This window comes from Cricetulus griseus (assembly GCF_003668045.3).
Source record: "Cricetulus griseus strain 17A/GY chromosome 1 unlocalized genomic scaffold, alternate assembly CriGri-PICRH-1.0 chr1_1, whole genome shotgun sequence".
NCBI lineage: Eukaryota > Metazoa > Chordata > Mammalia > Rodentia > Cricetidae > Cricetulus > Cricetulus griseus.
Window position 1 is genome coordinate 244,709,067 of NW_023276807.1, and position 9,868 is coordinate 244,718,934.

Here is a 9,868-nt window from a genome sequence, read left to right on the forward strand (position 1 = left end):
ACATGGACATCTGTACTACATCACCTTGTTCTGCTTTTTACTTTTAATTTGGCCCTTTTAACTTGCTTTTTGATGACAGGTATTCAGACCAGAATTGGTGAACAGATTGTGACCTACAAGTTTGGTAATTGCCAGATTGACTACAGTTGTCAAAAGTCCCTTTTATTGTCTCTCCTATAACCACACCTAGATCCTGAAAAAAACAGTTTTCTGAACAACTGCTCTTGATTATTACATATTCTCTGTCATATGTAGGTGATATTAGGTACACAGCTATATACATTTCTAATCTGATAGAGAGAGAATTGGATAAAATCAATTCAAAATACTTGTTTACAAACAGTCATTTAATTAAAGACTGTAACACAAATTGATCTTTAAATGAACCTTAACTTTAAAACAATTTCCTAAGTAACTGAAAGTCTGAATCACATATGGCAGAAAACAAGAAACATTTTTTAACAAAGAATACTATCTTGCCTTACTTTTTACTATTTTAAAAGTTTCTTTCAGAAGATGGCAAGCATCTACTTATGGGATATAAATACATTTATTCCCCAACAGTCAAACATCATACAAATCACAAAGACTACTTTGAAAACTGTTATTCTTTTGTTTAAAAAGAAGAAAAGAGAAATATTGAGACGGACATATTGACTATAAGTTTATTATAAGGCAGAATGGGTAGACTAAGAAGAGGAACAGGGTAATAGCTGACCGCCATGGCCGGTCGCCATAGGGAGACAGAGCGGGGAAACAGAGAGAGGGGACAGAGAGCAGGAACAGGGGGAGAGAGAGAGAGAGGGCAGGGGCCTATCTTTTAAAGGGGTCCTCTGCACCTGCGTGCAGACTTCTTTCCCATGGAACCTTGGGCTGACCAGGGTATTGCCTGAGTGGATTCCACCAGGTAACAGGGGCAGGCCAGCATAATGCCTGAACCTTTCATTCCCACCTCTACTTATTATTAAAAAAAGGTGGGGTGTTTAGACATGGCAGGTTAAGGAATAAGGGCGTCGAATTCTTAAGACTGCTTCCTGCTGACGTGGGGGCGTTGACCATCTTTGGGGGACCCGAGAAGGTTGGGGTGCTGCCACGTCCTGGGGAAGCTGGTTGTTTCATTGTAGTCCAGCCTGTATGGAACTCCCTGGCGCCTATTAGACCTGGCAAGATGTTGACAGAGCAGAAGACAAGGTTGAGATTAGAAAAAAAACTTTTTCTTAGGTCCTGTCACTTGAGGGGAAGATTGTAAGATGAGGGAGGGGTTCCCGAGGAGTCCCAAGATGAGTGAAGGGAATTTGGGACTGGGGAAAGGTTGAATATTACCTGGAGTGAATCTGACCTGTTTGGATCTGATTCGGCTCCCTGGAACTTACAAGCATCCTTAGAGTTTGTGGAAACATAAGTATTAGACACATTAGTAGCATATTCATGTTAGAAGCAACTTGGCTAAAAGCATTACCATTTTAAAACAGACAGATTTTTTTTTTGACAATGAAAAGTATCGTAATCTTGACCTTGTAGTTATGATCATATAGTGGTATTGTTGAACTTTACTATGAACAGTAGCATGAGAAATAGAGAAATCAGGAACATTTTTTATTCTTTTTAATGTCTCAACTCATTATCATCATTTAAGCCTTTTTATCCTCAGGCCTTTGTAACTACATTCTCAGACTTTTATACATCTTAGACTTTCCTATCTTTACATAGATAAACCCTAAAATACCTGTTACTGGAATGTTTTGCTTTAAGCTGGAAAGACTATCAGTCGTCAAAAGCATCAGAGTTCTTGAGAAGGATAAGATTTTACCTGAATCAATGATTAAAGAATAACAGAGACTTGCCAGCAGGCTGCATGGACAGCCATCCCCAAGGTCCTCCATCCATAGTAGCGGGCTGCAGGACACCTGCCTTCTTGCTGATAATGTGACCTGTGGATTACAGACTTTGGGAAGACTCGCCTACCGCTGGCCCAAGCAACGCCGGGAAAGTCGATTCCGTTGTCCTCTTGTCCATGGTCTGGAATACTTTGTACCAGTTGAGGTGAAGGGCAGGGTTGCTCAGTGACCAGCATTGTCACTGACTCGAGATGAAGCTTCTTCAGTGCCCAGTCTTCTCGGAGGAAATGGGGTGGGCCAGCAGCTGGCCTATCTCTTTGTTATAAAAAGCTTTTTAACAAAACATTTTAAATGCCATATTCTCTAGATCTCTGAGCATTTGAGGGCTGTCTGTTTAGTATCTTAGCAGTTAAGTTTGCCTTTAGTTAGAGAAAAAATACCTTTTTTGTAATAAAAGCTGTACCTTTGTAAACGGCTTACAGGATAAACTGAGTGGTATAAATATTTTGTTAATTTGAAATAGATCTTTATAATTTTAAATTTTCATCATCATTTAAAGATACAAGAGTTAAATTTAAGTTGTATAGACTTAGCTTATATTTTAAGTATAGTTAAATTATACCTTTATGACCTTAAATGTTTACCATCATTTAAAGATATATAGCAATTTAGAAATATAAGACTTAGTATAGTTTAATTTAAATTGTATATAAGCTAGATAAGTATAAAGTTAAATTACAGGTACAGAGACAAGCAGGACTGGATAACAGTAAAGGGGAACTAGGATGTAATCTCTGATCCGTACATTGTAGTAAACAGACAGGAGATTTAAAGAGACAGGGTAGACTTAAACAGAGGGCCCTGGAAAGGCACAGTATTTAGTAAACAAGCCATGAACAACAGAGCCAGTGAAAGAAGAAAAAGACAAAAAATAAAATAAGAAGAAAAAGACAAAAATAAGCAAAAAGATCTGGCAGAAATCAAAAATCCGGCAGACAGGTTTTCTCGATAGGCCGCTGGAGCTGTGCGTGCCTACAGGTAGGTCACATGACCAAAACGGCGGCAACCTTAAGCCGATTTTGTCCGTTTACCTGTTTGTTGGATGAAACCAGAAAGGTTCCTCTATGCATTTCCCATGGGTGAGGCAAGTGGAAATTCGGCAAAAAGCTCCTCTCCGGATGCACGTCTGCCCATGGGAGTTGCCAGGGGCCTGGCCCCGAAGGGGACACAGCTGTCCCGAAACTGAAAAAGGACCCAGCAGTCCGAACTGAAAAAAGCAAAAAAGCACCGCTCCTGGAGCGGGATCCCATGCCTGACCTTTAGGAAATGCACCCAACAAGTGAAAGAAATAAAAAGCAAGATGTCAGGTGGCAGTGCTTGCCGGTGGAAGTCATTGAACTGAGGGGGTAGGCCTAAGCTAGGTCACCTGATTATGACCAAGATGGCGGCCCCCAGGTTAGCACACGTGGCAGATGGCGACCCCTGTAAGCACATTTTCAATTGCCAGAAAAGTTTTCTCAAGTAGACATTGCCAACCAAGAAGAACCAGTCAGAGAAAGAACAAACAGAACAATGAGGGACATTCCCAGGTGAAAGAAAGTTCCCACTGGGAGGCAGAACTCCGCTCATTTACCTACTCGCTGCCAATAACCGAAAGATCCCGTAAAAATGTATTTCCCGTGGGCAAGGCCGAAAAATGTACAGATTGCCCTGTCTGAGAGCACCCGGCCCGAAACCGAAAAATGGACCCAGATTGAACAGCGCTGGGTCTGCCCCATAGGAACGGTTTGGGTTTCTTACCGGATTGTAGCGAATAGGCAGATCAGTGAGTTCCAGAAATACTTAGTTGGAAAAGCCGCAAGTTGAGTTCCGGCATCTCAGGCTGTTGCAGGCAGGAGGGAGTGCCAGGAAAAGCGGAGATGGAAGTGGATTGTAAGGTTACCCTTAGCCTAACATGCGCCCGCCAGCAGGTCGCAGAAGGTATAAGGGCAGAGCCTTTCCACGTTGGGCGCCAAATGTTATTCTTTTGTTTAAAAAGAAGAAAAGAGAAATATTGAGACGGACATATTGACTATAAGTTTATTATAAGGCAGAATGGGTAGACTAAGAAGAGGAACAGGGTAATAGCTGACCACCATGGCGTGTCGCCCGGCTAGCTCAGTCGGTAGAGCATGAGACTCTTAATCTCAGGGTCGTGGGTTCAAGCCCCACGTTGGGCGCCAAATGTTATTCTTTTGTTTAAAAAGAAGAAAAGAGAAATATTGAGACGGACATATTGACTATAAGTTTATTATAAGGCAGAATGGGTAGACTAAGAAGAGGAACAGGGTAATAGCTGACCGCCATGGCCGGTCGCCATAGGGAGACAGAGCGGGGAAACGGAGAGAGGGGACAGAGAGCAGGAACACGGGGAGAGAGAGAGAGAGAGGGCAGGGGCCTATCTTTTAAAGGGGTCCTCTGCACCTGCGTGCAGACTTCTTTCCCATGGAACCTTGGGCTGACCAGGGTATTGCCTGAGTGGATTCCACCAGGTAACAGGGGCAGGCCAGCATAATGCCTGAACCTTTCAAAAACAACCACCTAGATCCACTCTCCACATATTAGAATTTAAGCAAATAAAGTTAAGAGGAACTGCACTTGTAACAATAATTATATGAAATTTCTCCAAGTGGAAGAAATGAAAATTTACAAACCTGGTGGATTCACTGCTCTGTGTTTTCCAGATCTTATACACATTGAGATGCTAACTTAAGACACAATAGCATAGTGTTACACTCTAATGTTAATTAACGGGTCAAAATACTGAAATGTTAATTAGTCTTAAGAGACAGTGATCAAAGCATAAACACATCCTAAAACTATTCATCCCTCCTTTAAAAATGTTGCAAAAGAAATGGAAGATATTCTTCTGACATACCTGTGTGTCTCTGGTTTTTATTTTCTGAATACAGCTTTCCCACTGCTTAATCAATCAGGGTTACATTTTGTATAATGGACACACATCAGCTAAACTAAACATTTCTTTCTTTTTTTGATCTTTCTAAAGTAAAAATCTACATACAGCTCATGTAACATCTTAACAAACTGTTGTAGCAAAAGGAAGAAGACAGAGCACCGTAGTTTTAAAAATAAAAAATATTTAGCACTAACCACAATCAATATACTGCCATGTTTTTAAGAAGAGTAAGTTTCAATACTGGAAAGACATATTTGAGCAAAATGAAAAAAGTGAAGAAATTCTTAGATGACATTAGAGGATGGAGCTCAGTAACCATTTTAAAGGAAATTCTATCTGTCTGATCAGGGAACAAGTAGCTTCACAGACATACAAGATATTGTTAGGCCAGAATAAAAGTTCAGGAAGAGTCAGAGCATATCTCTATCTTCAAGGAACTTTCAGTAGAGAATGCAGAAGTAATCTAAGCAAGTTTTTCCCATCTATTTTCCTCCAAAAGCCTCCTACTTCTGTTGCAGAAGAATTTTCCATATAGCCAATCCACCGGGCCAATAAAGCAACCAATAAAGCAATAAAACAAAGGACAGAATCAGTGAGTGGCTAAACAGGATTAGCTGTAAATTCTTGGAGTACTTAAGAGGGTGGCTAGAAAGGGCAGAAAAAGAGTGAGGAATTCTTGGGAATTTCTGGGGCTGGTGGTTGAGTAAAAAGTAAAAGAAAAAGGATCAGTAGGTCATTCCTCTTTCCTTGATGTGTTTTAGATATTTTTCTCAATATCTGACTCAATATTTTTTTAAATTATACTGGAACAAATTGGGTAATATTTATCTCTGGCAGGCTCACAATTCCACCACTAGGCCTGCTTGTTTTCTACTCTGTTTTTCCAAGCTAGGATTACAATTACATTCTCCCAATTTGTTTTGGCAGAGCCTGCAGGTGATAGGAACTGCAACCATCCCCACCCCCACACATAGCATAATCCTCTTATATTCCTAACTAAATAGTTCCCAAGTGTCCTGTGTCCTCTTTTCACATTCGACCATCAAGGAGTCTAAGGACCGGAGAAAGGGAAAACTTTCATCTATCTAGATACTAGAACACATTTTTTTACACCAAAATGTTAGATCTCTTAGTATTTCAAAGCCAAACGTGGCTCATCTCAATATTGTCAATGTGCAAACAGTTGAAATGAACCAAGACAAACTTCTCTATGTACAGGTAAGTCCTGAAATTGATCTTCAGTTATATATTTTAAGTTTAACAAAAGAAGTCAAGCTATTTTTGAGAACTTAATGAATAAGTTTTTTTTAAAGCTATCTTTAGGTTATCTTTTAAGTTTTGTAATCAGATATTTTTCTTAACCCAAATTTTAATTAACATTTGAAGGAACCATTTCTAAATCATTCCAATGGGTAAGAATAAAGTTAGCATTGCAATTAATTTTAAATAAATTTCTGATAGATAAAGTCTAGAAAGTAGTTCTTTAGATCTTCTAAATACCTGGTATTTAAACACTGAAAAACAAAAGAAGACCATTACCAAATGGTCAGCTTGGGTAAGATAATACATGAAACATTAAATATTTAGGAATTTTATTTATATACATATATGCATGTAACATTAGTAATGAGTAAGAATCCATACATTTGAAAGAGAGCAAGGAGGAGTATGTGGGAGGGTTCAAAGGAGTAATGTGAGGAAAATACATTGTATTCTAATCTCAACATATAATAATGCAGTGTTCAGTTATTATTCACACAGACTATTTCTGTAGCTACTCTAGACAATACATTATTTCTCTACGAAGCTCAGCTGAAAGTATTGGAAATTCACACATGAGCAGCAATTCCTATTAAAAATCTTCAACTCTGTCCATGTACTTGCTGTACAGGAATCACTGTTCATATGAATGCTGCTGCAGTTTCCTTTCTCTTTTTCATTCATCCTATGTCTCACTTTTTAAAAATTATTATTTCTTTTGTTTTTTTTGACAGACCTTTTTTTATCTGACAACTAAGCAGTGTGGTGTGCTCTTCCCTGAGGAAGACTATTTCTCCCACTCCTGGTCATTCCTTAGCTGTCTACCTTTCATTGTCTATGGCTGCCTGAGGAAGGACTAGGAGGCTGTCACTTATTAAGCTCTCTGTACCTTACACATTTCAAGAGGTGCTCCATGAGTAGTTCTTCACTGAATTATCCTACAATCTCAGACAACTGCCTTCTCTATTATGATGAAGCATTCTGTTACACTTTTGTTGTTTCTTTCATTTTGAGAAAGTTCTTAGTATGTAGCCTTGCTTAGCCTTAGCTGGCTTTGTAGTTCAGGAGGGCCTTGAAATCAAAGAGATTCTACTTTCTCTTCCCCAGGAGTGCTAGTATTGCATTATGTGCATTACCACACCCAGAAAAGAAGCAGTGCTATGTATTTTACAGGCTTTAGCTTTGTGACATGAGATGAATGTGAACATAACTTACCATTAGTGTCTAAAATACTTTGAATGTATTTTGCAAAATATTTAAAAGAAAAACACAAAAACAAGTGTCTCACATTTCAGGTTTTGTGTTGTATGTATTAACAGAAACAACAACAGTTCAATTGTTTAAGCAAAGTGATATAATTAAAGATACTATTGAATGGTTAAACATTTAATTTCTTTGATAATGTTCTTATTCCTCATTTTCATTTTAACAAAAACTGTTTAACAACAATACAAATCTAAGTAGCAAGTATCTATGATATGAAACAATGTTTTTTTTGTCAGACATTATGGTTTCATTTCTAAACATTTCTAGTTCTTTGATTTAAATTAACAATGATACTGACTCAACAAAATCATTCTTTAGCTCATTAATTGAAAACATTTTTATTTAATTTCAATTTTAAGCTGTTGGAAATGTTAATACAATCCTAAGAAATTTATGATACCATTAATTTTTCAGTAGAGGATTGTAATGCTAGAGGGGAATTAAGGAAGAGAAGGAAGGGTGAGGTCAAAGAAGAGAGCAAGATGAGGAGAAAGAAAAAGAGAATTACAAATAAAGAAAATAAAGAGGAGGAGGAAAGGATACAATTTGGAAGTTTTCATTATATTTTATAATTTCTACCTTTCATGCATTTCCTCCCACAACGTAAGTCCTCCTCATTAGTTTTAATTCACTAGACCTCTCAACTGTCAGTCCACTTATCATAAGTTTGAACTGAGTCAAAAGCGCCATGCTGTAACTTTATTAGTTTCCCCACAGCTTCCAAAGATCAAGGAAATTTTCAAATTTTACCTACGGATTCACTATTAACCTTCATGTCACATGAAGCTGCAGGCCTGTTGAGTATCTGTGCTGCCAGGCACACAGGCTAATGATTGATGAACTGAGGGCTTGCAGGCATAGTGTCCTAGGAGTAATGGCATCTTTAGACTCACATTTAAAGGGGTAAAACTGAATTTTGTTATGCCTAAAGGAAGAAAAGATCATTGTCCATTTTGTAGTTGACCTTACTTTCACAGGGACCAACAGATTTTTTTGTTCTCCATTGAAAAATAATAGATAGGAGAAGATTGATTTTTGACAAACTTTTAGAAAGAAGTGCATTATTTCTCATGCCAGCTGTTACTGAGTCTACTTTGTGATTTTTAAATATACTAAAACATTTAAATTATATTTGAACTTCCAATAATTAATAGTAGTCTACCCATTATATCTGCATTTTATTTTGAAACATAGAAGGTTGTGGTGAATGGTTTGCAGGTAAAAGGGTATCAGATATTTTAAATATGTCTCTTTGAGTGTAACACCACTTTGACCTTATCTGAAATCCATTCTGGGCAATCTCTGTAGGAACAGATAACTGTGGAAACTGAAATGCATTTCTCTTTGGCTTTTTGATTTTCAAAACTTTAGAGTAACTTTCACTGTAGTTGAATTATTTCGAAGGTGAAGCTGACTTTGTATTGGTATTGTACTCTTCCATTTCTGTATTAATAGAGTAAGTTACAGGGACAACTCATTGACCAAAGTTTTACAAAAAAGATTTTATTTTAGCCATAACAGTAAAAATTCCTATTCTTGAGTTCATGTTCCATATTTGGAAAAAATAATTAATTTTACATAAGGACTAATAACAATAAATATAATGTGGTTTGTCCACATGTTGAAATATGTCTATAAATTTTATAAACATGCCCTTTTAAAGAATCCTTTCTGGGATACAAATATTAAAAAATAATTTCCCAGGAATGATGCATTAAATATATTAAGGACAAAATGGAAACTCAATCTTTTTTGTGTGTATTTTTCTGAATGTGTCTGGTGGTAAAAAACTGAGAGGTCACCTAAAGAGAAAGCACAATTCTATACTCAGCTCACACTTCTGCCTGTTAAACAGATTTCTTCTATTTTCTATTTTTAAAATTTATTTTTGTTGTATTCTACACATATGGGTGTGGAGGTACCTGTGGAATTGAGAAAAATTGTATACCCTGGTGCTTTCCTTACAGGCAGCTGTGAACAGTCTATGGTGTTGGGAATAAAAGCTGGGTCTTCTGGAAGAGGAGCAAGTTCTCTTAAGCTCTTGGCCATCTCTTGAGTCTCATGTTATTCCAGATTCTGTACCTATTCAGTCTCATCTCTGTAGTGGCAATAGCATGTCATTTCAGACTGCTCACTTTAAAGAATAGCACACATTCTTGGGGAAAAAAGTGTTTTCTTTCCATCAAATGATTACTGGCATTAATAATGATAGTGATCTCAGTGAGCATTTGCAAACCAAATTATGTCTACTACCTTTACCTTTTTCTTTGCCATTTCAGTAAACCATATGAAGAGTGCAGTGAAAAAAGATAGATTTGAACATGTAAATCATGAGACTGTATTTGTTAATTCAAAACTTTTTTTTTCTCTATCATGTTATACTTTTTCCTTATAAGTTATATAATGTAAGAGTAAATTAATAGTTATTGACCCCAGGGTTTCTACCCTTCTCCTGAGAGTCCAATTTTCCCCTAAGATATTTCTTAGACCATTGGTTCTCAACCTTCCTAGTGCTGTGACCCTTTAATACTATAAATATTGCTATATT

At 37.4% G+C, this 9,868-nt stretch overlaps 1 non-coding gene across 1 annotated transcript; it reads left to right on the forward strand.

Annotated features, from left to right (window-relative positions):
* The first annotated feature begins 3,984 nt into the window (after positions 1-3,984).
* On the forward strand, positions 3,985-4,057 carry Trnak-cuu. The gene has a single exon. It is a non-coding gene; the product is annotated as a tRNA-Lys (tRNA).
* The last annotated feature ends 5,811 nt before the right edge of the window (positions 4,058-9,868 follow it).